Genomic DNA, 26,267 nt, shown 5'->3' with positions numbered 1-26,267 from the left:
GTCGGTAGGATTACATGAGTTGGGTCCGACGTATATTACGATAATGCCATAAAATAAAGTTGTGTTGTCTTATCGGCGACCGTCTAACTAACGGTAAGTTTATCGTATCTTTATTCTAAACAATAATACTTAACACACAATGTTCAACAATATTGCTAAAATCAGTCTTCAATGCCATTTTGAAAACCGCGCTCTCTGCCGGCGGCAGTTGACACATCGTTCGATTGCACCCGAACGTCCGCGGAGAGCGCTCAGGAAGCGCCTCGGACTGTTAAACGCATGCCTGTTGATAGTGGCGCATGCGCATCGCGGTCACATGACACAGCAGTGTGAAGGAGAGGACCGGGAAGATAAAAGGATAAGTCTGTAACTGGTACATGTTGTGAACTTACATTACCTGGCGCATCCGCATCGCGGTCATACGACCGTAGTGGGAAGAACAGGGCCGGGACATTGTTGGGTGGATGGTTAATGGGTATTATTATCAGCATCGTTGAGGTGAGTAAAATCTGTAATTGGTATTCTTTACCATACACACATAATTGGATCATCTTTCACCTTCTGAAACAGGGACTGGTAAGCACTACAACTGAGACATCGAGACCGGAGAATGACGTGAAAGGGATAAGAATAGACAAACATGTGACTTTTACACAAACCCGACACACAACACACCTGTTTGCAATGCACATGGTGAACTTGTCTCCGTATCAGTATTATCGACCCTCATATCATGCCATATATAGTTGTGTACAGCACTGTACGACCACCGTGACGGTGAACTGTGCATTCGGTTTGTGCGCACGTCAACCTATGACTTGCATTTCTGTATATTTTGTGAATGGGTCACTATGCCTGTTATGTATCTGGTCGACCTTCATGTCATGTTGCCCTATGTCGTCGTTGTACTGTTGTGTTAGTATGGCACAGTTCCGAATAATAGGTGGTCATTATTCCCTGCTTGTATGGGTTGAACAATACAACATGCCAGTTAAAGAATACAAGTATTATGAAGTGGCTACGTGTAAATTGAAATGCTTTATTTTATAGGAATACGTCAAAAGTAGCCTTGATTGCCTAAGAGACGGTTACAGGCCGCCTAAGCCACATTTCGAAAATAGATAGCCAAAATTGATGTGGCTCTCGTGGCAATGGTTATGGTTGCGTGATTGTGGAATGTGGCTCTCGTGGCTATGCTGTCAAAACATGCTTCGTGATTCTAACAGGTTACCGTATTTAACAAAACAAGTCTTGTTTACTCATTTTTTATTCAGTTCATAACAGGGATAATTTATTGAACATTACATTGATGGATATCATGACAGGTCATATTACATTGTCACATTACAGGTCACGATTGTGAAATGAATTGTACTTCCTTCTTGTGTAGGTTCTGACCACTGGTGAGAGGGTCTCGGGACTGCAACCTCTGTGAGTGACTGCTCACGCTGAAAGAGCTTCACTACCTCGTAGATCGGCACTTCGGGTGGCACTTCTTGACAAGTCTCTTTATCTTGTTGTGCCACCCTTCTAGGTGATTGTTGATACGGTGGCCTTGGTTGTCGAAGTGATTCAAAATCTCTGGGATGAAGGCCTGTCCTTGAACCCAACTGGTTGTCACATAGTCCATGTAGGCAGTCACTTTAGGGCCAGCAGGAGAGTCAGCAATGGCATCAAGCCACACATCATCCACCTTGTCACGAGGTGGCGTGAAGCAACTCACCCTGAGTTGGGATCCTTACACCGAAACTTAAAGCCATCATAGTGTAATAGTGCAAATCGTTTCAATACTTTTATTTAACATTTCATTTATCTAAATACCTAACTGGTTCAATAGGTTTCCAAGTCCACCGAAATTCTATGCCCTTTGTCTGTTTAATATATTCAGCAAACATTCGGCGTTCCCCTCTTATCATAAGCCCCTCCGGGCAGGACCTTTAATCTCCAGCGCTATCTATAAATTTTAATTAACACCTCCTAACGTCGCCGGATCTTACGTATATACATACACGTGGGACAATGACCTTGCCACACGTTATGTAATACCTCGCTCTACAAAACCCGACTGACATGGTCAGTCAGGGAGACAGCCTAGAGAACAGCCAGAAGGTAAGTGACAGAACGGTTCTCCCACCCGGGAAGATTGGCCACTCGGTCCCGGTGTGCGTTCTGTCACGTTATTATCAACATGTACCCTTTCGACTCATTTAAACCATCAACAATAAACATGGCTGCTGTCGTCTTAAACTTCACCCCTGAGTTTTGTCTTCCGTCATCACCCTGAGCTACCATTAAGGGTGAAACGATACACCGATATTCCGATGCATCGCGATACTTGACCCACGATACGATATACGATACACGTGGGCCCATTTATCGATACGCCACGATACGGAACGCAAATCTCAAGTAAAGCGTTTCCTCGCTATTGTGCCTTTCAATAAACCGCCAACTTGGTTATAGCGCGCGGTAACGCATGGCTCCCCAAAACGTACTTACATTTTTAATAAGCTCAGGTTTTAGACCGACATGTTTTTCCCCATCTCAAAAAACATTATCAGCTGATCCCCGCAAGCACATAACACCGGAAATACCTGTCAGCAAATCCGAACTGAAGTACGCAATTAAATACCATTACTATACTATCTTGTTATTAAAACGTGTTCATTATATATCTGGACTTGTGTTTGTAATATATTTTATTAATTTTATTCAAAATTTCATTTAATATTGTTTTCATTAAGTTATGTGAAATCGTGTGTGAAGAGATACTGCAATCACGGTCAGATTACCGCTTTTGACGTATTGAAACGAACTTTAGTTGCTAGAGAATGGATACATATATTAAAAATGCCATACTTTGACTCCTTAAAAGTCATGTGTGTGGCAATTTGGCGAATATATGTCAACATAACGTTTTTGCAATCGAAATACATGTAGCACGGGAAGTCCCTAGGGTGACTTATCAAATTGTTCCATACGTAAAAAAATCCTGCAACAGCAATCACCAGTACCAAAATGCTACACTTGTGGTTCTTATAATTTGAATATATATATATATATATATATATATATATATATATATATATATATATATATAGTAAAAGCTGCAAATAAGGTAACACGATATTGGAATATATTATTCCTGATAAAATTCTTTGAAGTTGTATCACCGGTGGAGTACATTAATTATTTTCTGGTGTTTGAACTTTGAATTGTTTTTAAGGAAAGTTAGAGAAAGTTCCAACTTCAGTAGTCTTGTTATTATAAAATAATTTTGACTGTTCCAAAATCATGAAAGGTTCAATCTTGACATGCTTTAAGTCTTGTTTTTTTTATCATTGCGTATCGAGATACGTATCGTATCGTGACCAGAATATCGAGATGCGTATCGTATCGTGACCTTCCTGTATCGTTGCAGCCCTAGCTACCATCCGAGGGCCGAAACATACGCCCTTGGACAATAGCACAAAATGACGCCTCCTCTGCCACGTTTAATGAACTTTATTTGAACTTGTGCATTTACCATGGGTCTGACATGGACTGAACAGGACGTCACTTAAACATGTTATGAATAACAGGAGTAACTCTATTAAGAACGTTTACTCAATTTAAATGTGGGACACTCATTTAAAGGTATCGGTAATCTGATTAATTAATTACCGGCTAGAGTAGGTGAAATGCACACAGCTGAAAATGTGGCACATTCGGCAATAGTCATTTTTGAAATCTGGCTCAACCGTCTAGACACCTAAGAGACGACTAAAATGCGGTTTGTTAATGAAGAATGTGTCACCCGTTTGACTGAGTGTCATCGTAACATTTATCAAAATGGGACACGGGTGGCCCGGTCGTCTAATGCGCCGCAAGGTAGTTATGCATATCATGGCCTGTCATACTTAATTCATTTATTATGAATTGGGATATACCGAAAAACTAGCATTAGAATGAGTCAACGGTCTAAAACTACAGACAGAAACCTGACGCCCAGCCTAACTATTAATAATTCCCACAAGGAAGTTATACCTGTTGTTTATCTGGCCGACCTTCATGTCACGTTACCCCATCAACACTGCTTGAGTGGGTTGAGGCCCATATCCTCAATACAACGTGACAGTTAAACAATACAAATATTATAAAGTGGGGTTACCGAAATGCCACAGCTAACATTAGCTGATGGCCTTGACAGGTTTCCTGAATCACAAATCCAGACACCTTGCCATAAACTACTTGTGTACATGCTAGTGCTATAAACTCCTGGGTCATTTGACTCAACAGATTATACAGCCTTAAACACTATATGAGCGCTTGTCGTACGATTCAAGCCCTAAACAAGTTATTCCTCGGATTTCTATCGACAGCTTGGTATCGGTAATAGTAAACCCTGACTGAAACTAGCTGTCCCCCCTACTGACAGTGGGCTACACCCACGCTGTATTCTCGGGAAATACGCCTGACAAGGAAACGTTGATATGTCTGGGTCGATACACTGTGAAAGGGCACATTTCGCTGACATTTCACAAATCCTTATATATCATTTTGCACTAGCTATGTGAATCTATGCGAATTGTAAGCGTCACATATAGTACATTTCCAGAAATAAATAATGTAATTATATTAACATTTTATTCTCAGATTGTCACCAACTGGATTGACACAAAGGATACATATGTGGATGTATAGTCATTCTATCCTTATATTGGGCAAGTCTAGATCAGCTGACAGTACGCCGGTCTTTTACAGGGACAATATCTTCGTAGTATTTCTATAATCTTGGAATTATTATTTATACTACTAATCATTGTCTTAGAGACTTGTGTGAGTCTAGGGGAGGTAAAGATAAAGCCTTGTGGTTAAAGCGTTCGCTCGTCAGGCCGAAGGCCCGGGTTCGATTCCCGACATGGGTGCAATGTGTGAAGCCCATTTTTCTGGTGTCCCCCCGTGATATTGATGGAATATTGCTAAAAGCGGCGTAAAACCATACTCACTCACTCACCCTTTTGTGAGTCTTGATGCTGATCTGCCCCATGAAATCGAATCATTTTTGTGAAAACTCAACAAGTACAAAACATATCAAAACTCGCTGACTTGGTTGATGCATGTAACTGTATACCAATTGCGTAGATCGATGCTTATGATATCAATCGCTGGCTTGTCTGCTCCAGACTTGATTATTTACAGACCGCCGCCAAATACCTGGAATATTTCTGAGTGCGGCGTTAAACAATAAACAAACTTCATAATCTATATGTTTTAAGTTAGAATTTCTTAAATTTAGTAAAATGCCAGATTTGGCTGGTTTACATCTGACTGTCAATTGCCATGCGTGCAACACCATCAACATCTTGATTCATATTAATGTTTTGAATAATTTGCAAGCAAGAGCTACGGGTATATCCTGGTAAATAATGGTAGAATGTGGCTTTCAGTCAGCCCCTAGTCCTTTTTATACCCCCGGTTCGAAAAACGGGGTGATAAAGTGATCAGCATGTCCGTCCCTCCGTTAGTCGATTTCCGGAACAGACAGGAAAAGTGTGAAACATTTTTCATTCTCAAACAAACATGGAACATGTATTAACCAGGGGCTAAAGTGGTGTCATTTGTCATCTTCAGATGACTCTTGTCCGTTTCCGGAGCAGAACTCCTAAACCGTTTAATATTGCTTGTTGAAACTTGCTATACTAGATCAGTCTAGTAGTGAACTGGTGCCTTTTGATGTTCGGATATTTATTTGTTTTAGTTATCTTTGTTTTGACAAGTTGGAAACTTGCTGTACAGATAAGTCTAGTGGTGAACTGGTGCCTTTTGAAGATTTGGGATAGTGAAAAATACTGAACAACATTCATTTATTTTCACCACAGAATTGAAGGTATCAATGAACCAAAAGTGCTGTGAAAGTAGCGAAACTCCATTTCTGAACTGCACCAGAACGGGGGCGATATGTCATGTCTTGATGATTCTTCTTGTATTCATTTTTTGGCATTGGGAGCTCTGTTTTGTATTGAAATATTGTTTACTTTATTGACCTCGTGATGGCTTTGCTCCATACCACGTTAGATAAGGAATATGTGCTGATTACTAACTGACAGAACCACATCACTTCACCGGTGGTGCACGATGACGTCACAGGAAACGACCGAATGAGATTGCCAGGTGTGGAGGGGAATCCCCGCGCTATAGACAGATCAACGGTTACACATTTAAACATGGACTAATAAGTATCAAAATCTGTAGAATAGTACGTATGAAATTCCTTTGAAATAGTGAGGAAGCAATGTTGTCAGTTCTTTTATGTTTACATTAGTTGCATAGGTAAAGGAGAATTGTTTTGTTACTGTAAACAGAGTGATAAACTAGGTCACATACCAGCATTGTCCACTGAAGCCAATCAGTTGAGTAAACAAACCTTTGAGGAAGGCAGCGCAGTCCTCTGTATCCAAGGGTTAACATAAACACACAAGCACGTTTGTTAAGCACCAAGGTAACCCAGACCCGTCTCTGTAGTTTTGATAGGCCATGTAGTGGATAAACATATAAGCTCTATTTACATCGTGTAGGCTTCATTTCACGTGTAACCATGCCTGCTGACGGATGGAAAGCATATTTGTCTAGTATTTATTTAAATCCCAAACACCCAGCCTCCTTTTCTGGACCTGCTAAGTTGTATCACATTGTGAAATAGGAGGGAAATTTGATATTAGTTTGCATCACATAAAGAAGTGTGTGACATCCCAAGATGCCTATTCGCTTCAGCGACCTTTAAGATACAAGTTCAAGCGGAACAGAGTGGTGGCTTCAGGCCTCAATGCTCGATGGGATATTGACTTGGCTGATGTATCTAATATAGCCTCGGACAATGAGGGTGTGAAATGCTTACTCATAGCTATAAACATATTGACACGTTTTCTGTGGGTCGAGCCCCTTAAAAATAAAACACCGGAGGCCTTGAAGAAGATATTTTACCGCGCTACCCTGCCACAAATTATACTATCCTATTAAGGGCGAGAATTTGATAATGAGGTCTTATTTAAGAAACAAGGGCATCACTTACTATGTCACACAGAATGAAACCAAGGCTTCTTATGCCGAGAGAGTGATACGGACCCTCAAGACAACGATGTACAGATATTTCACCTACAAACAAACGTACCATTACCTGGACATTTTGCAAGATCTCGTCCGGGATTATAACCACAGACCTCACAGATCATTGAATGAAAGATCACCCTCAGATATTAATCTGACTAATGAAGCTTTAGTATGGAAGGAAAAATACATTGACACTTTGATAAAGCCAGTCTAATCGAAAGCTGAAATCAAACCGAAGTCAATGAAGAAACCCTTTAAATTTAAAGTGGGCGATCAAGAGAGACTCTTTCATTTGAGACATACATTTCAAAGAGACTATCAAGAAAAATGGACTGAGGAAATCTTTATTATCAGAAGATGGTTCTATCGAGATGGTATGCCTATCTATCTGTTGAAAGATATGGCTGATGATCTAGTTCAAGGTAATTTCTCTGAACTACAGAGAGTAGACAAGCCCGCAGACACAGTGTGGAGAGTGGAGAATGTTTTGAAGAAAAGGAAGCGAGCTGGCGTAAAAGAGGTGTTTGTGAAATGGATGGGTTATCCCAAAATGTTAAACAGTTGGATCCCAGAAACTGATCTTCAGAGTATATAAGGGTCTTCCTCTTGTTCCAGTGTCAGTTGCATTTCTATCGTCATGGAGTCCACATCGTGTCCTGATTGTGGGAGACAGTTCTCTAGAAATGATAATATGCATAGACATAGGAGACAGATGCATTCATGTCCTCCTCCTCCTCCTCCTCCTCCTCCTCCTCCTCCGGGAACCTCACCTCCTCCTCCACCTCCTCCCCCAACGTCTCCTCCTCCTCCACCTCCTCCAGCACTAAAAGAACAGTTCTACTTTACCATTCCATCCAATACTGTGGTGGTTGGTCCAACTGGAAGTGGCAAGACTATGTTTGTGTACAACATTTTACTACATAATCGCATCCAACCTGTACCCAATAACATTATCTGGTGTTATACGGAGTGGCAGCCTCTGTATCAGATAATCAGTGGACAGTTACCCTATGTGACGTTTGTGAAGGGGATTCCTTACAACCTGCACGAGGATAACTATCTGGATGCTCGGAATAACAACATGATTGTTACTGGATGACCTCATGTCAGAGGCTAAAGATGATAAACGCATCTCCCAACTGTTCACCCGAACCTCTCACCATAAGAATGTCATTATTTTCTAACTGTTACAAAATCTGTTTCCCAGAGGTAAGGAGTCACGTGACATTGCTTTGAATTCTCATTACGTGACACTGTTTAATTCCCCTGTGGACAGACATCAAGTCAAACTTGTTTGCCAGGCGCATCTATCCCAACAATACCGGCTGGTTTATGTCTGTGTATAAAGAAGCTGTTGAAAAACCCTATGGCAATCTGACAATCGACTTGCGTCCTACTACCTTGGAATCAGGAAGACTACAACCTAATGTACTTGAAACAGTCAATACCCCACAGCCTATAAAAGAGGAGCAGACTGTCAATCAGTATCATTTGAAGCCAGACACCAGAAGAAATCACATCTCAGAAGTAAGCCGCTCCAGTGGACAGTGAATCAGAGGACGACACTACTGATACAACTATGCCTTCCTGTGATGAGTGTGGTATTGTGTTTGAAAACAATCATGACCTTCAGCGTCATGTCAGATCGTGGTGCCCTGAGAATGGAGGGGGAACCCTAAGGAAACGACTTAAAATTCAGACAGCTGATGAGAGCGATGTTAGACAGCCTACAATGACCTCTAAATTCAGTGAAGTTGATAAAGAGTGGGAGGTGAAAGGCTTAGAATACATGTGGGAACAAACACTAAACACGTGCAGGGAAGAAATCTGGAAGAAGAAAGAAGAGTATGAAGATGAAGGGAAGAGTGAGAGATGGAGTGAAAAGAAATTGACGAAGTGCTGGAAAACTACTTTTCTTGAAAGACTCGTGACAGCCATTAGATATATAGGCTACTTTGGAAATGGGCCTCTCTTCAAACCTATTCTAGAGACCTTGACATGGATCGCAATGAAATGGATCATAAAATCACTCTGTGGATGAAACCAGTGGTAAAAGATATCCTCTCTTATGTGGACATGTCACTGGCCGAAGATTTAGAACTGGTCAACCAATCTGATGATGACCAAGATAATGATGATGAGGATGAGGATATTTGATAATAATTGAACTATTTTACATTAAAACACTATTCTGTAATTATGTGACTTTACATATCATATTGTTATATGTATTGTATTCATGTAATAAAAATATGTATATAGAATATACTAGTTCTTTGTTCTTTTTTTTTTTTTTTTTTTTTTTTTGCAACCTTTCAGCATTTTATTTGAATTTTACCTGTAGTTTAAACAAAAAGTGTATGTATGTGAGTGAGTGAGTGAGTATGGTTTGACGTCGCTTTTAGCAATATTCCAGCAATATCATGGCAGAAGACACCAGAAATGGGCTTCACACATTACATTGTATGTCGGGAATTGAACCCGGGTTTTCGGCGTGACGAGCGAAACAGTTTAACCACTAGGCTACCCGACCGCCCCTGTATGTATGTGAATCAGTCGGTATCATTACTCTGTTACCATGTGGGGTCTATTCACATCAATCACACTATTATCAATTGTGTACTGTCTTGTAAATATAACTTTTTGAGTTGAAGTTTCATAAAACAATCACAAACGCAATGGATATATTTAACATATTTATTCAACAATAAGTATTCATAACAACATATAATTATACAATTAACACAATATATATCATTTTCATTTAACACATCTGTACAATGGACATATATAAGTGTCTATAAGAATATACGTAATCAATAAAGATTGACATTGAACCATTAGTAATGTAGCATGAATATTTAAACAATTTAAAATCGGTATTTACAATATAACATTGCTGGGTAAATCTAACACTGTTGAGTCATACTACACCATACACAAAGGGTAGATATGTAATGGTTTTTCTTAAGAACCAATTTTATAATGACCATGGGCCAGTGTGTGGATTCCATCATTGAGGACATATCTCTTATCATCAAAAGGGGAGAGGCTGATTCTATTGATAGAAGCTGTGTACAGTTGATGATCTCGACTTTGAATTTGTTTCACCTGGTGCATTAATTGCTTCTCTTTAAAGAGACACTGTTTGTACAAAGCATGTCGAAGTTGTTTATCATGAACAGTTTCAGAAATACCCTTGGCTCTTGGGTGTTGTATTTCATTTGATTTTTCTACTTCTTTTCCATCCTTCACTACTACTTCCTTTTCCAAAGCAAACATTAAGTACATTTTAGGTCTTAGGCCTACAAACTCCAACATGTTCACCCCAGCAAGTTCATCTTTCAATTTTCCCAGAACGTTTTCATTAGTTTTGGAATATAGGGGATGGTTAGATTTATACATGCTGGTGTCAAACAGATCAATATTTGCTTGTATTTCAGCAGTCAGGTCATGGGTTTCTATTTCATAACACAGCGAGTCAGTGTCAGTAAAACAGAGCTGGGCTTTCTCTCCATAGTTACGTTTGATAAAATTATAATGAAAGTAGTACATATGGATCTTTGAGAGATCCAAAATGGAAAAGCCAGCATAGTGGGGTTGATTCAAAAACAGTGTTGTCTTTTTCAAGTGAACAGCAGCCAAATCTAGATTAAAAATTTTGAAAGCATCAAATGTTGGTTTAGCACAGAGTTTCTTTAGACGTTTGGCTGAATTCACCAGTTCAACATTGACATGTTTTCGGACATTCATCATGGAACGACCAAAACAAGAATTGTTCATCAATTTGAAAAACGCTTTGTCTGTTTTATTTGAAGATTGTTTACGTTTCTCTGTGTTGAAATAAATGAAAGGTTCTAGCCATGTTGACTGCTTAAACTGAATGACTCTATGAATTTTGCTTAGAACCATGCCTTGATTCAGATAAAACTGTAAATTTCTGTAATGAATAACATATTTCTGTTTGTTTAACAAGTTTGGTACAAGCTTTCTACATGGTGTTCCCTTAATGTTTAAGCCAACTTTCAAATCCTGAGAATATTTAGAAAGCATGTCATGTGTCACTGTCATAGACTGGGGTGCTAAAGGGTAGTCACTGTGACTGTCATGTAAACCAGATGGGTAGTCAAGGTCAACCTCAAGAATGAAACCTATATCTGCGTCAGCTGGAATATTCCTTATATCTAAATGCTCAAAGTTATCTACCCACTGGAAATCTCGCTCAGGGAGGGCTTGGCACATAGCTCACCCATAAAGATTATTCGCGTCAAAGTAAATAAGGTGTCTATTCGGTTCATCAGTTTTGTAATGTTTCTGACCTGGTAGGTTTGATTCAGAATACTTTTTGGATACTATGCTGATACCACCCCTGAGTCCTGACTCTATCATGAGCAGCATTTCCATATCTGTCAGCCGCTCTAGCTCTACATTTCCCATTTTCAACATTGCATCCCATCCAAACCCAGGTAGCGTGTAATAGTGTCCTGGATCTAATTGGTAGTTTTCTAAAGCTGTTCTTCTAAAGTTTTCAAACACATCAGCCAAAAGTAAAACGTCAGTTAGCATGTACAAGTCATGATACTGCCCCATGTCCTGAATGTGGAATGTAGACCACTCATTTTGTGCATGGTCATAATATTCATCAGAGATGGAACTATCTGATAAGCTATTGTAAAAATCCTCTTTTTCGGGAAGTTATTTCATTTCAAATTTTGTTTCATCACCCATGAAATCATAAGGATATACTCCCTTTCTCAATAATAGCTCTACCTGAGTTGGATCTGCAAATTCATGCCTTAAATGGATAAATTTGGAAGGGTCTTTTTTCTTTAGATTTTCAACAAGTTTTCCCAGAGAGGATTGAAGAAACTGACATGAATCAATGAACCTCAAATGGCCGATGGAAAATGAAATGTATTTCTCCATGTTTTTTGCCAAACAACTCAGCTTCTGTTTTACAGACTTGTCTAACTGTTTCATGATCAGATGACTGTCATAACCACGGAGGTTGTGAAATATCACAGGGATAAAGAATTCTTCCCTTGGAAAACTATGTTTACCTTTCACCTTTCTAAACTGAAATTGCAGATTACATTTTTGATGGGCAGCCCCTGGATAGTTATACCCCTCTTCTAAATGGTCGTGGTCACGAATCTTGATAGACTCTTCATCAAAGGGTTTCTGACAAATATGACATGTATCTGCCATTTGAAATGCTAACTCATCAGTTTCAATCATTTTTAAAATTTCAGGAACTTTAAACTTTTCATAGAAAGATGTGCTTCATCCAACAAGCATTCAATAAAATGCGAAATGACTACAGGGCCTCTTTAGGTCACTGCAGGTTTTGTACCAGTAGGTTTTGAACAGACCACTTTGTAACAGAACCCGGAAGGCTCATGTTTCTGATAAACAGTCGTGTTTGATGTGTTATTTTCAGTTTGTTTAACTTTCCTGGTGATTGCCTCAAAATCTGCATAAATAACATAGGAGACTTTTAGCTGTTTCTGAACAGATAAAAATCTAATCCATTTGTTGTGTTCACTGGGTAATCTCATTTTCTGGCCATTATGATCTGAACAATAGAAGGCATGATCATCTCACAAATTCTGCCGGATAAAACCATGCAGACAGCGTCTACAATAGAATGTTTTTCCATCATGTTTGGTTCTGCCATAAGATGGCTGAAATTTCGAATGAGACAAAAATGTCTCTTTTCTCCTTCAGTTAGGAGCAATAGGTCAACAGTTCTAACAAATGGTTGCCTACTGATATGGAGAGGAAACACACCATCTTTCGCCTCGTAGACAAATACATTGACAGAAATGTGGTTTTGTTGTTCAAATTTGGAAACTTGAGAGAGGGGTATTGGTATGTCAATACCATTCAGGTCTAGCTCGGATTCATACCCTACATACTTTGTCACTCGATTTGCATTATCTTTATAGGAAACAGGATGTAGGGAAGAACGAATAGACCAAACAAAGAATTTCTGATAATTATTTTTTACATTTAAGATTGCTGTCTTATTTTGTAAGTACTTTGGCAGTGGAATGTAAGAGCTGGATGACAGGGGTACATATTCTGCTGTATTTACTTCCAAATGCACTATATGATCTAAAATCCAACAACTTCCCTCGGACTGAAATTCCTGTGTTGATGTATATAAATTTTGAAACGCCTGAGCTATTTGATCATCAATTTCCGAAAAATTATGAGTCCAAAAGTTTGTAGACTTCACGACCGAATCAGCTAAATAACTATCGTTATTTTCGTCATATTTGACATACTTTAACTTAAGGGTAAGAAACCATTTCATACCTTTCTGATGTTCTAAAAAGTCATGTAATATCTCAATGATATTGGTTCGTTCATCAGCAAAGAATTGCAGAATATCTACATGGTTGACATCACTCGGAGTCAGTGTTGTTGTCCTCAGTGATCCCGCGAGAGCCGACCTTCCCCCAACCTGATTACCTCTCGACAGGTATCACTCTCGTCTGTTAACACATCTATTGCATTCATCCACTCGTTGACTGTATAGCCGCTCAGGGGCAGGAGATGCACTCACGACCTTTCTTATCACAGCTCTCACAGAGGAGTTTTCCAGATAAAATACACTTGAAATGACCACACCAATTGCATGTATCGTATCTTGCAGGGGAAGGGAGTTTTCAGGGGGAGAGGAAAACCGAAGACGTTTCTTTGGAGACTGATTATCTTCTTGGGCTGGCCTTTTCCGGTTACATTGATGTCTTTGTAAGCTATCACGTCTGCTAAACATGACCAAACAATTCTCACACTGAAAGTTTTCCTTGGAGTGCACTGTACGCTTATGTCTCATTAAAGTGAAATTACTTTTGAAGACTTGGTTACAAAGATCGTTTTTGTGAGAAGTGCTGCGTTGTGTCTGGTCATTGTTGTTAGGAAGTTGTTTGGACATCAGATCGATTCTCTTCAAGTTTACATCGGGATCATTGGTAAAGTTGTTAGCAGTGGCCCAAAACTCAAGGTCATAGAGAGACTTTACATTTTCAAGGAAGTCTTTTTTTGGTGTCCATTCTGTTTGTAAAGATATAAAAGAAATGATTCTTATTTCTATAAATATGTTTTTCTTGCTTGTATTTTTTTTTCATATCTTACACTCAACGGAATACACATGACACTTCATAGAGTATTATGTATAATGAATTACTGTAAATACATATGAATGCGTTTGTTATTCAGTTTTTAAATTCAGGATGAAAACTTTTTTGTAACTCAAACCATAGCAATTGTGATTTACGGCCTAACGGAGAGGAAAACTGCCTGTGTAAACTATGCGACACATTGTATTAACATACCACACACCTGTATGGTTAAATAGCCGAGCCGGGTGTAGAAAGCTTGATATGCTTGAGAGTGTTCTAGACACGTCCTTCTCTGTCAACTGTTTGTTGCAAAACTGATGCTTAAATAGAGCGCGCAGCCGTTATCAATAGGCAAACGCTCTCCCCACACACAGTGTTTACTCAGGTGTGACCTATATCCTACCCACATAATGTCAACTGACTGCCGCCAAATGACGCTTAAATTCAGCCCACAGCCGTTATCAATTAGGTAGACCCTCTCCCTGCTTGTATACACAGTGTCTCGCGTATGTGATAGCTGGTGATACTGATAGAATACATGGTTTAAATATGTGATAATATCTTAATTCTACAGATTCACTCAAATTGTATTGAATAAAACATGTCAGTGTTAGTTTGTATTTCTACATAGCATTAAACTATTTGGATATTTCTAACATGAATACTACATCCCCTATTGTATACTGCACTAACTGTATAGGGTTCATGGCTCACACACAACAAATCTAGTCAGGATAGTGTGACCTACTTTCACGCGGGGATTCCCCTCCACACCTGGCAATCTCATTCGGGTCGTTTCCTGTGACGTCATCGTGCACCACCTGTGAAGTGATCTGGTTCTGTCAGTTAGTATTCATCAAATATGTACATGTAAAGTGAAACTTGACTTTCAGTTGAAATTAAATGCTAAAATTATTTGTGGTAGCGATAATATTTTACAAATGTTTCCACAAAATTATCAAGTTATCGTTTACCTGTGCATGATGTTATATATTTCCTTCAGCTTTAAATGCAAACCTTGGAGAGCTACTCACGCTGGTCACATGCAGAGTACCTGATGTAGCTAGCTGGTGTTGTCATCTGGTCAGAATATCCTCCTACTCTAATGGGCAGTGACAGGCACTGGCTGTAAACAGGGCGGAGTTATGTTATTGGAGAGATAAGGGTGGGGTAATATGTCACATGATTTGGCCCCTTTCTCTGCGAAATGCACAGGAGTAAACTGCTTCTGAGTCTAGACGGTACTGTTTCAATGTTGTGAGTGGGGCGGCGGACTCCTGGGCATTGAGCATGGACAGTGCTGAAGATATTTGCAAGACCACTACCTCTTTGATGGGTCCCGTGAAGATCCGAGGTAGAATAGGTCTTCAGCAATCCATGTGTGCTGTTAAGGGCGCCTATGCTTCTCGTAAGAGGCGACTAACGGTGTCGGGTGGTCAGGCTCGCTCACTTGGTTGATGCATGTCATCGACCCCAATTGTGTGGGGTCAGTATACTGTGTCTGAGTTGGGCATTTATGTTAAACTGCGACATGATATCTCACGGGGCTAACACTGTAAATCGGAATCAGTCCGGACTAGTACAAGCAGCCAAACACACACGCGCATGCACGTCGCTATATAAGTGCAATAATCTTGGACGCGACGTTAATCCCCATTTCATCTCACCTCGATTCACCTCATTACATAGATGCTAATGGTATGTGTGTGCCCCTGGAGCAGTCAGGTGGCATTTGTGCTGAGGGGACTTGGTCTCAACTTTGTCTTTCAGTATTAGAGGGGACATATGAACATAGATTACTAATGAGCCATTTGATATTCCACCAAATGCGAGGAGATGCACACAGAATCAAAAGGGTCTGCTTGTTGTTGACCTTGGATCAGAGGTTACTCACAAAATCCCAGCCGGATCAGGCGCGGCACCTATATCTAGTTCTTTGCCCTCAATGCACAACTGAACAAATCCCAATGTATGTATACCAAAGAAGCTGGCAACAGCAGTCGCATACTGTACGTTTTTATAGGTTCCTGGTCATTCCTGGGTGGTATGCTGAACGATATCCAAGATTCGACGAAAATAGTATTTTGTGGGTATGGGATACGTACACATGTGACTCCCGACGCAGTTGGAAGCGGAAGTCTTGTTTTGGAAGGCTAACATGATGCCAAAGCAGCGTCCACCAGATTGAATGCCTCTTCATGCATTCCCCACTGAAAACGTTTTGACTGGTTTGTTTGATTGAGCAAGGCTGTCCGAATCCGGATCTTTACTTCAGATGACTTAGGGAATGGTGTTCTTACCACTGACCACAGGGGAGATTCCATTTGACATTTTATCGAACTGATCATCACTCCCTGCTGAGCTGTAAATCCCCGTGTATCCTTCGAGGTTCCCTTCCAAGACAACAATTGAAAGAGTACGTTACTCAGCCATTTAAAAAAAAGATATCCCGATTGAGGGAGCTGTAATTTAAAACAATTGATTTAATTTTCCGTGGCACTATATTGTTCATGTGAAGTTTACACAACAGACGGCATTTTAATGTTAATGGACGGTAGGCCGGCACATGGCCGCGAAACTGACATTCTTAAGCATATTTTTTTTAATTTGAAGTTTACACGATATACGGCTTTTCAATTGGACGAGAGGTCGGTCACATGACCGCGTATGAACGACACAATTTGACCTTCATACGTTTTTCACGAGATGGTGTTCTTGAAATGACGTAAGCACTGACGGACTACTTCCACATTCCTGGGGAAAACCCCTGGAATTCCCTAGCATGAAAACATACATAAGCGTTCTTTCTGATCATTTAGAACCTATATTCTTGGTCTCATCGCTTCAGTATATATTGACAAATGTCGGAGAGCGTGACTGCGTGATGGTTCACGAATACCCTCGCTGCGGCCTATCCTAATGAACAAACGAAGAAATGCACATCTAAACTATCGTAGTATCGACTCAATCCGTGCCTAGGCTGACATTGCAATCTATGAATTTACCTTAGTGTCTGTTTGACGCATCTTTATTCACCATTCAAAGATCGGCTAGTTGATCAATTATGACTTACACATGTAACCGCCACAGGAACTGAATATCTTGACACATGTTCACATGTTTTTCAGGTTGTATTCTTGAAATGACGTTAACACAGACGACTGCAAACGATTTCTAAAGTTGCACTCGCCGTATCCTACAACCTTAACGACACAGTCGATCAGTGTCTCCCATAACACATTCTGGCAGGGTGCTTATATGTAGCGGGTTGCTCATATGTAGCGGGGTGCTTATATGTAGCAGGGTGCTCATATGTAGCGGGGTTATTATATGTAGTGGGGTGCTCATATGTAGCAGGGTGCTTATATGTAGCGGGGTGATTATATGTAGCGGGGTGCTTATATGTAGCGGGGTGATTATATGTAGCGGGGTGCTCATATGTAGCGGGGTGCTTATATGTAGCGGGGTGATTATATGTAGCGGGGTGCTCATATGTAGCGGGGTGCTCATATGTAGCGGGGTGCTCATATGTAGCGGGGTTCTCATATGTAGCGGGGTGCTTATATGTAGCGGGGTGCTCATATGTAGCGGGGTGCTTATATGTAGTGACATAAGCATTGTGTGACAGCTTGCTTAGGGTGTTCGTATCAGTCTGGATACTTACAAGAACTCCGATCCCGTGGATAGTTACAGGTGAATATGTAACATATATTTATCACTTTTAGAAAGATATAATAACTATGTGTACATGTTAATTATATTTTGTAGACTGATACATAACATGACTGAACCAGTCATTATACATGTGCAAAGTCACATTTTGAAACACGTTGTCAGATTATACTAAAACTCACATCAAATGAATATTCAAAGAAAGAAGATGCCAATTATTAGTAATTAACTGATTAGGGTTAAACATTGTGTTGTTTCTTCAACCATCCATTCATTGATAAGGTTCAGGGTCGTATGCAGCAGTTAATGGTTCACGATATCGCTTTTTTTAATAAAGAAAACATAAGTTGAAGCGTTTTCATTTTCAGCGCCGAGTCTTGACCTTCCTGCTGCAAATGAGAGTAACATACAGCAGTCCATTTGTCCTGGAGCCTTAACAAAAAGTATTTAGATATAGTATAAAACGACCTGATCGTGCCTACATTGAAGTTGACTGAAACTTTGTCTTTACTCAAACATATAAAAATCAGAAGGGATGTGTACATAGTCAGAAAGAAATGCAAACATTAGCGACTTGTACGTTAACGCTCCAAGTTTAACCATGAAATTTTATTATTAATGTCATAAAAAAAATTTCACGTTTCACAATTCCACGGGCCCGGGTAGTTCTGTGGATACCTGGTCCTATTCAGTACCCACCCGATCCGAGTACCCGTAACATCCTACCCTCATCTTAGTAACTTGGTGGTGTTTGTGTTTGCAAACATGTTTTAGAATAAGAATCTAAGCTTTCATTGTTATTGCTCGTGAGAAAGCCCGCACTCTATTGCCTGGCTGCTCCTTGACGAGACAGTCGGAGGTTGTATTCAAACGTCAATTTACAACCAGCAACGCCTTTTTGTCAATGTTGAATGTCGATAGCATGCAAAGTTCAAGTATGAATGTACACGTTACTCCACTCGTCCCACTCCACTCGCCTCGTGACCAGTGAAGATCCGGGGTAGAATAGGTCTTCAGCAACCCATGCTTGCCGTAAAAGTAGACTATGCTTTTCCTAAGAGGCGACTAACGGGATCGGGTGGTCAGGCTCGCTGACTTGGTTGATGCATGCCATCGATCCCAATTGCGTGGATCGATGTTCATGATGTAAATCACTGGATTGTCTGGTCCAGACTTCGATTACTGAGAGACTGCAATCATACAGCTGGAATATTGCTGAGTGCAGCGTAAAACAACAAACCAAAACCAGAAAAAAATCACTCGCCTTGCTCGATGGATTCGAACCCACAATCATAGGTTTCCTGCGTGCCCAAGGAACGCAACTCTGCACAGTAAATCGCGGCGCCTCAGACGACTTGGCCCCCCGTGCCCCCCGTGCCCCCGCCCCCCGTGCCCCCCGTGCCCCCCGTATATATTGACTTGTTCTCGTCGCTATGTTGCTAATGCCGTTGCAACGTTACATTTTAACTCACTCACTCACTATATCGACGCTTTGTTGACAAAGCACAGCGGGACGATTATAACGGCGTAGAAACTGTAGTAGTATAGGTATTGGGGGTTCTGGCTCACTTCCACTGGAGCCGGATTCATATACCTATACTGCTACTACAGGTAGCATTTTTTATGCGTAAATGACTATGCGATTCAATGATAGTCATAAGATTAAGTTAAATTGACCACCACCTGGAGTCTATGATATAAATTTTTATAGGTAATGGGGGTTCTGGACCACTTCCACAGGAGCCGGATTCATACTGCTACTACAGATGGAATTTTTTATGCCAAAATGATTATGCGATTCAACGATAGTCATGAGTTGTATTAAACGAAACATCAATATTAATTAATAATGAATAAAATTTACTATAGCCCACGAGGATATTGGAAAGGTGTAGGAGCAATAAAAAAATTAGCCACCGCGGCTAAGGTATCTAAAGATGTGGCCAAGGATTGGTTAAAGAAACAAGCGTTGTGGCAAATATATTTACTGGCACCGCATTATATACCGAGGAAGAAGTTTGATATTTCTACGACGAATGAAGTTCATCAGGCTGACCTCTTGTTTCTTCCTCACGATAAGGTAAAACGCAAAGCGTATAAATACGCTTTAACAGTAGTGGATGTGGCTAGTTGATACAAAGAGGCTGAGCCATTAACCTCGAAAGATTTAACAGAAGTAGCTAATGCACTGAGTCGCATATATAAACGCGGACCACTAAAATGGCCTAAGCTATTTCAAGTAGATCCCGGTCGAGAGTTTATGGGATCGTGACTAAACTGTTAACAAAGCACGACGTCAAAATCGTCCGTGGTGAAAGAGAGGCCCACCGCAGTCAAGCTATCGTTGAAAGATTTAACAGGACATTAGCGGAACGTTTGTTTGGCTATCAGTATGGGATCGAAATGAAATCCGAGTGATTGAGATCAACCGAATGGGTGACACGATTATCAGCCGTTGCATCAGCGCTGAATAATGAAGTAACGAGATTAATAGGGAAGAAACCATCCGATGCGATTAAAATGAAATCCGTGACTTCCGAATCTTCAGCACCGAGGAGAGGCAAAGAACAAAAACTTCCGGATAGAGTAAGGGTAAGATATTTATACCAGGCAGGTGAACTCGAAGGAGGCCTACGTCGCGCAACCGACCCCATATGGTCCCTTAACACGTATAACATTAGTCGATTGGTTACGAAAGAAGGAGAGCCTATTCTTTATTATCTTCAAGATGGACCGGGTAGGGCATTTGTACGAGAAGAGTTGTTCATAGTTCCCGACGGTACAGTATTACCACCATAACCATAAGCATAGGTAGTTACACCATCATTATCAATCCATCTCTTTGTATCTAAGGGGGATAATGATGTCTTGTTCATTCTTAATCCATATATCCCATGATCGTAACTTCTTAAAGAGTTCATCTCGTGTTTGAACGTTCTACCTTTGAATAATGATTCTTTATACTGTTCGCTATACGCCCTTGGCTTTTCTTATCTCTCCATTATCGGACTTCTTTATAGAATACATCTTAGGTCTTAATCCTACATACTCTGCTATAGGAGTCCCAGCACATTCATCCTTCATCTTACCTAACACCTTTTTATTTACAACGCTGTGCAGTGGATTATCTTTAGGGTAATCGCTCGTGTCGTACATATCTATTTTTTCTGCCATATCTTTATACACATCCTCGGTTTGTATTTCCATCAACAAAGAATCTGTGTCGGTATATAACACCTCGCATCTATCGCCGTATTGCTTCTTAAGTTCGTTGTAATAAAAGTCATACATTAAGTGTTTTGACAAGTCGAGAATACTCATACCGACGTACACCGGTCTGTTGAATTTTATATTACTCTTCTGCATATGCAACGCGGCTAAGTCGTTATCGAATATCTTGCTTCTGTTAAAAGCCGGACTGGCTATGAGTTTCCTGAGTCTTTCTTCCTCATTAGATCTGACTAATTTAACATCAACACGCTTCCTTAGATTCTCCATAGTTTTACCGAATACCGAGTTATTCATGAGCTTATATAGATTCTTTTCGAAATCGCTGGTGGCTATCTTTCTTAAATCTGTGTTCAGCCTTATATAGGGCTCCATCCAAGGGCTTTGATCAAACTTTAGAACTCTGTGTATTTTCTTTAGTTTCATACCTAACGATAGATACAACTGGAGATTTCTGTAGTGAACTATATATTTTGTCTTATCCATCAAATTTGGTACGAGTTTTTCTACGTTAGCTAACCTATTATTACCCATCAATGAACGTTGATATTCTGACATCCAATCTTTGTTAACCATTAATCTTTCGGGAGCTAACGGATAACTGTTATGGTCTTTATGTAAGGAACTCGGATATTCCAAGTCAACTTCTAGTATGTACCCTTTATTCTCATCATTATTATCGATATCATCGACCCACTCAAAACCACCCGTGGGTAAAGGTTGACTCATAGCCCATCCGTACAAATTGTTAGCGTCGAGATATAATATGTGCGTGTCGGGTTTACTCAGATCGTATCCTTCCACTAATTTATTATTAGCCTTAGAATACCTTTTTGCTGCCATCGATATACCACCTCTTAATCCTTTTTCAATAAACAAGTGCATATCGTAATCTGTGAGTAGTTTTAGTTCTACGCCGGTCTTCTTCAACAATGCATCCCACGATAGTCCGGGACTAGAATAGTACCATGCCGGGTCCAAGCCGTATTGTTTTAAACACGTCTTTCTAAATATCTCGAATATATCGGCGAGTAACAGTACATCGGTTTTTAAGTACAGATCGTGATAATCGCCTAAATTCTTACAACCTAATTTATCCCAGACCGTCAGAGCGTGTTCATAATCGGCATCTGTTATTCTAGGTTCTGTTAAGTTACTATAGAATGATTCGAGGGGTGGTAATTCAGTTTCTTCGAATCTAGACCAATCATCCATATATTCGTAAGGATATACGCCTTTTCTCAGCAGCAAATGACGAGTTATCTTATCGGTATATTGATTTGTTATAGTGAAGTCATCCGGATTGTTCGCTTTAGCTAAATTGTCCAGGGAAGATAACAGAAACTGTATGGAGTCTATGAATCTAAGCCCATTACTTTGTTTTATTCTAGATTTCCCATCCTTGTCCCTATAATGTAAAGGTTTAGTCAACGAGAACGATATGTATTTTTCCATATTATTAGGAATGCACGTTAAACCGCCGTCGGTCTTTGAGATAGCTTGCATAATGAGATGTGAATCGTATCCTCTAAGGTTATGAAACACAACGGGGATGGGTATTGTTTGAGCATTCATTTTTAGTTTCAAGTTACACTCGTTATGAGCGGCTCCCCGATAATTACCCGTGACGTGACAATGATCTCTTACGGAATCCCCATCCAGGGGTTTATTACAAACGTGACAACTCGTTGACTTCTTGTGGGCCCTCCAATCATCTATCGTCATACGCATGGGTTTCTTACATGATAAATTTTCCCTGATTATTCTCTCTTCATTTTGTAGATATTCTAGGAACTTTCCCACTGCATCGGGACCTCTGTAAATCACGGGAGTGTTTGTTTTCCCATCATACCTTACAACTATATATCCAAACCCACAAGGAATATGTTCTTGAGTTTTGTAGGTAAAACTATCTTGAGTTTCTTGATTATTGCGTTCGGTATTTTCTATGGGTTTGATAAGCGCTTCGAAGTCGGCGTAAATTACGTACGGTACTGGCATTTGATTACAATAATGTTCAAATTTTAATATATTTTTTCCCTCTTTAGGCATATCGATCCTGATAGCATTCTGTCCAACACCTCTACAGTCTTCTTTATGCGCTTCTAATAGATCTTGTCTGCTGTACCCATGCAGGCATCTTTCGCAGAAATATTTCTTTTCCTTATGTTTTGTTTGATCGTATAGCACCCTGTTTAAACTCTTTATCCACGTATAATGATATTTTCCATCTTTTTCGATCAGAAATGAATTGATTCTGGGAATATGTTCCGGAGCGGAGCTTATCCTGTGTACAACAATTCCTTTAGAATGTCCGAAAACATTTATAGCTAAATTATTTTGCTTTTCCACCTTATCAATTTGTGATATTGGTGTAGGTTCGTCTATACCATCGAAGTTGAGTCCATCGTTTTGGGGATAGCTAGAAGGTCTATCCGGATTCTTGTCTACGGGGAACAATGCAGATCTTATCATCATTCTTAAACAATCATCGGATTTATTTTTTACGTTAATTATGGCTTTTTTCTTCTTATAATACGGGGGTAAATCTATATAAGATCCACCTTTGAAGGGCATGTAATTTGCTATATCTAAATATAAACTATCGATTCTATCCACACCCCAACCCGAACCTCTATTAGTCCAGCGTTCTAAAGTTTCCTGTATCCTCTGAATTGATGTATCTAATGATGCGTTTATAGTATCGGATTCGGTTATAACTTCTTGATTGCTACGGAAATATGGTTCGGTATATTCGACGCTATCGTCTGTGTTACTTTTACTCAATGACATTTTAATCGTCAGCTGGTATTTTATACTTTGTAAATCATCTAATTCCTCGTTAATTTTACTCGATATGATGGGCTTAATATCATTAACATCCATGTTGGAATTAATATCCATCTTCCAACCTCTTAGATATTTGCCAACGCTGGCGGATGTGGGTACAAATATTAATTCTTGTTGTTGTTGATTATTATCATCCTCGTCTTGTTCTTGTTGATTATTATCTAGTAAAGCGATCAATTCAGCTCTTCTCATTCGAGAATAACCTCTCAGCCCACTGTTTCTCACTCGAGCTTTGAGTTCTCTAACAGTCAGGGGTGATTCCAAACCGAGTAAGGTAATCAATTCAGCTTTTCTCATACGAGAATATCCACGTAGACCACGTTGCTTTGCCATAGCCTTCAACTCTCTGACAAAAACCATAGTGGTTGAATGGTATATGCAAAATGAAACAAATGTCTAATTGGTTGTTTTCATATATCTAAATACGTATTCTCCCCAACCTATTCCTCTCATTGATGTAATCTCTCTTCCTAGCATAAATAATCTGATTCCTGACCCTATCAGCACCGTGTTTCTTACATAAACAATAACGACCTTTGACCCCTATCCCGCATTCAGAACACGTATAGTTTATATGTCCACGCTTGATGTAATAATTGTGTATACCGCAGTAAATTTCAACACAGCGGCGGTTACATAGAGTCGTCTTCCCCATGAGTGTAAACTTGCAGTTATTCATGGTATATACATCTATCATATCATTTGTCTAAATGCAAATCACATCTACACTATTGTATAGCTGAAAATCAATAGAGCAGATAACCCCATAATAACAAATGCGACCTCTCGGTCTTTCTGAGCCTCTGACGGTGTATAAAACTGACTCATTGTTGGTCTAGGTATTGGGTCGAGTTTTTTCCCATAAACGAGGTAGTATTCGTGCATGGCGGATTCGACATCCTTAAACGTTTGAATTGAATGTCCTTCCTTCATCAGTTGTTCATGAATAAAGTCTAATCTCTTCATTCTCTGCTGCGTATATTGTAACTGGGCTGCTTGGTATTGTTCTAATGCTTTATTATGTCGTTTACGCTCCTCTTCAACTTCTTTAGCATTTGATTCCCTCATACTGGAAAATAAATAATTACTCCCCGAAAAAGCTAGAGCATTAACAACAGCTCCACCGACCATCATCGCAATTGATGCCATAGTATATGAATATAAAATATTCAAATGTTTAATTACTTCATTATGTCTTCCGGGATAAGTCCTTGTTTGAAGAGCATATCCTTCGTTGCCATTGCTAATCCAATACCAAGAACCATCATACCTATATCAAATCCATTAAAATCTAGCTTGGGAGGTGTGGCTTTAGTAATCATTTTAGCCATACGGGCATAGCCAATGGCCAAGCCGGTGACCACCGCTGAATGATACGTCGCGTTTACCAACATTTTACCATCTGTAACTGGAGTAGACATGCTTCTTATAGCATTATATGAGGACTAACCTCTAATTGAACTTGTTGTTGCGGCGGGGGTGACGTTTTCTCTTCTCCGGTCTTATAAAAGAACCATACAGCCGCTATACCAGCAACTCCTACTAGTGCCCATGTTTTAATCGGATTTGAATTATTTATTAATTTTGCTTTGCGTGCCAGCCCTCCCTTTCTTCCTGCAGCTATTTTTTTGAGGTTCTTAGTAACTCTGGTTTGTTTTTTTGTTTGTGGTGCATCCTCATTCACTTGTTGTTCCGCAATCTGTTGTGGTTGCGCAATCTGTTGTGATTGTGTTTCCGCAATCTGTTGAGTCTCCATTTATATTATTTAGCGGGCACGTATGTTTAAATTGACAATACCTAGCCGTTACTAAAGCTGTGGTGAACGGAGCTAAGAACATTCCCAATCTATGATAAAACTCACAGCTCACTGAGCTTATAGCGTGTTCGATGAATGGGTCTTTCTCTAGAGATTCGCATAAATACATGCGATGTTCTGCCAGGATGGGGAGAAACGTACTAGCTATGACTGTGTATAGTTGTTATATAGACGACCCTATCGTTTTAGTCATGGTAGCTCCCAGTCTAGACTCGTAACGCGCGTACAGTTTTTTAATCTCTTCGTCGGTCATGTTATCAATTTTTTCGATGGTATAATTTTCTCCCAAATATTGGGAACATTTTCCATAATGTAATACCTAAGGAGATATTTAAGTCTAACATAATATAATATGACGTATCCAATACATCCCGTAATAATGAACTGTTGCGAAAGAATGATGATTTCGAACCACATTTTATGTCATATTAACCGCTAATGTTCAATTTGCTACAATTTTGCTATATTTGCTACAATTTTGC

General features: G+C 39.8%; 1 long non-coding RNA gene and 1 pseudogene across 1 annotated transcript in view; one reads left to right on the top strand and one right to left on the bottom strand.

Annotated features, from left to right (window-relative positions):
* Window positions 1–430: 430 nt before the first annotated feature.
* LOC139477217 (uncharacterized) overlaps window positions 431–26,267 on the top strand; it is a 136,205-nt gene continuing 110,368 nt past the window's right edge. The window contains exon 1 of the long non-coding RNA XR_011654148.1: window positions 431–498. This is a non-coding gene — a long non-coding RNA (uncharacterized lncRNA). The remainder of the gene's footprint in view (window positions 499–26,267) is intronic.
* Window positions 7,767–15,030, bottom strand: LOC139477225 (uncharacterized; annotated as a pseudogene).

The sequence above is a fragment of the Haliotis cracherodii genome, unplaced genomic scaffold, assembly GCF_022045235.1.
Source record: "Haliotis cracherodii isolate W230 unplaced genomic scaffold, xgHalCrac1.p SCAF_32, whole genome shotgun sequence".
Classification (NCBI taxonomy): Eukaryota; Metazoa; Mollusca; class Gastropoda; order Lepetellida; family Haliotidae; genus Haliotis; species Haliotis cracherodii.
Note: the sequence above shows the minus strand (reverse complement) of the source record. Positions and strands in the feature narration are given on the sequence as shown.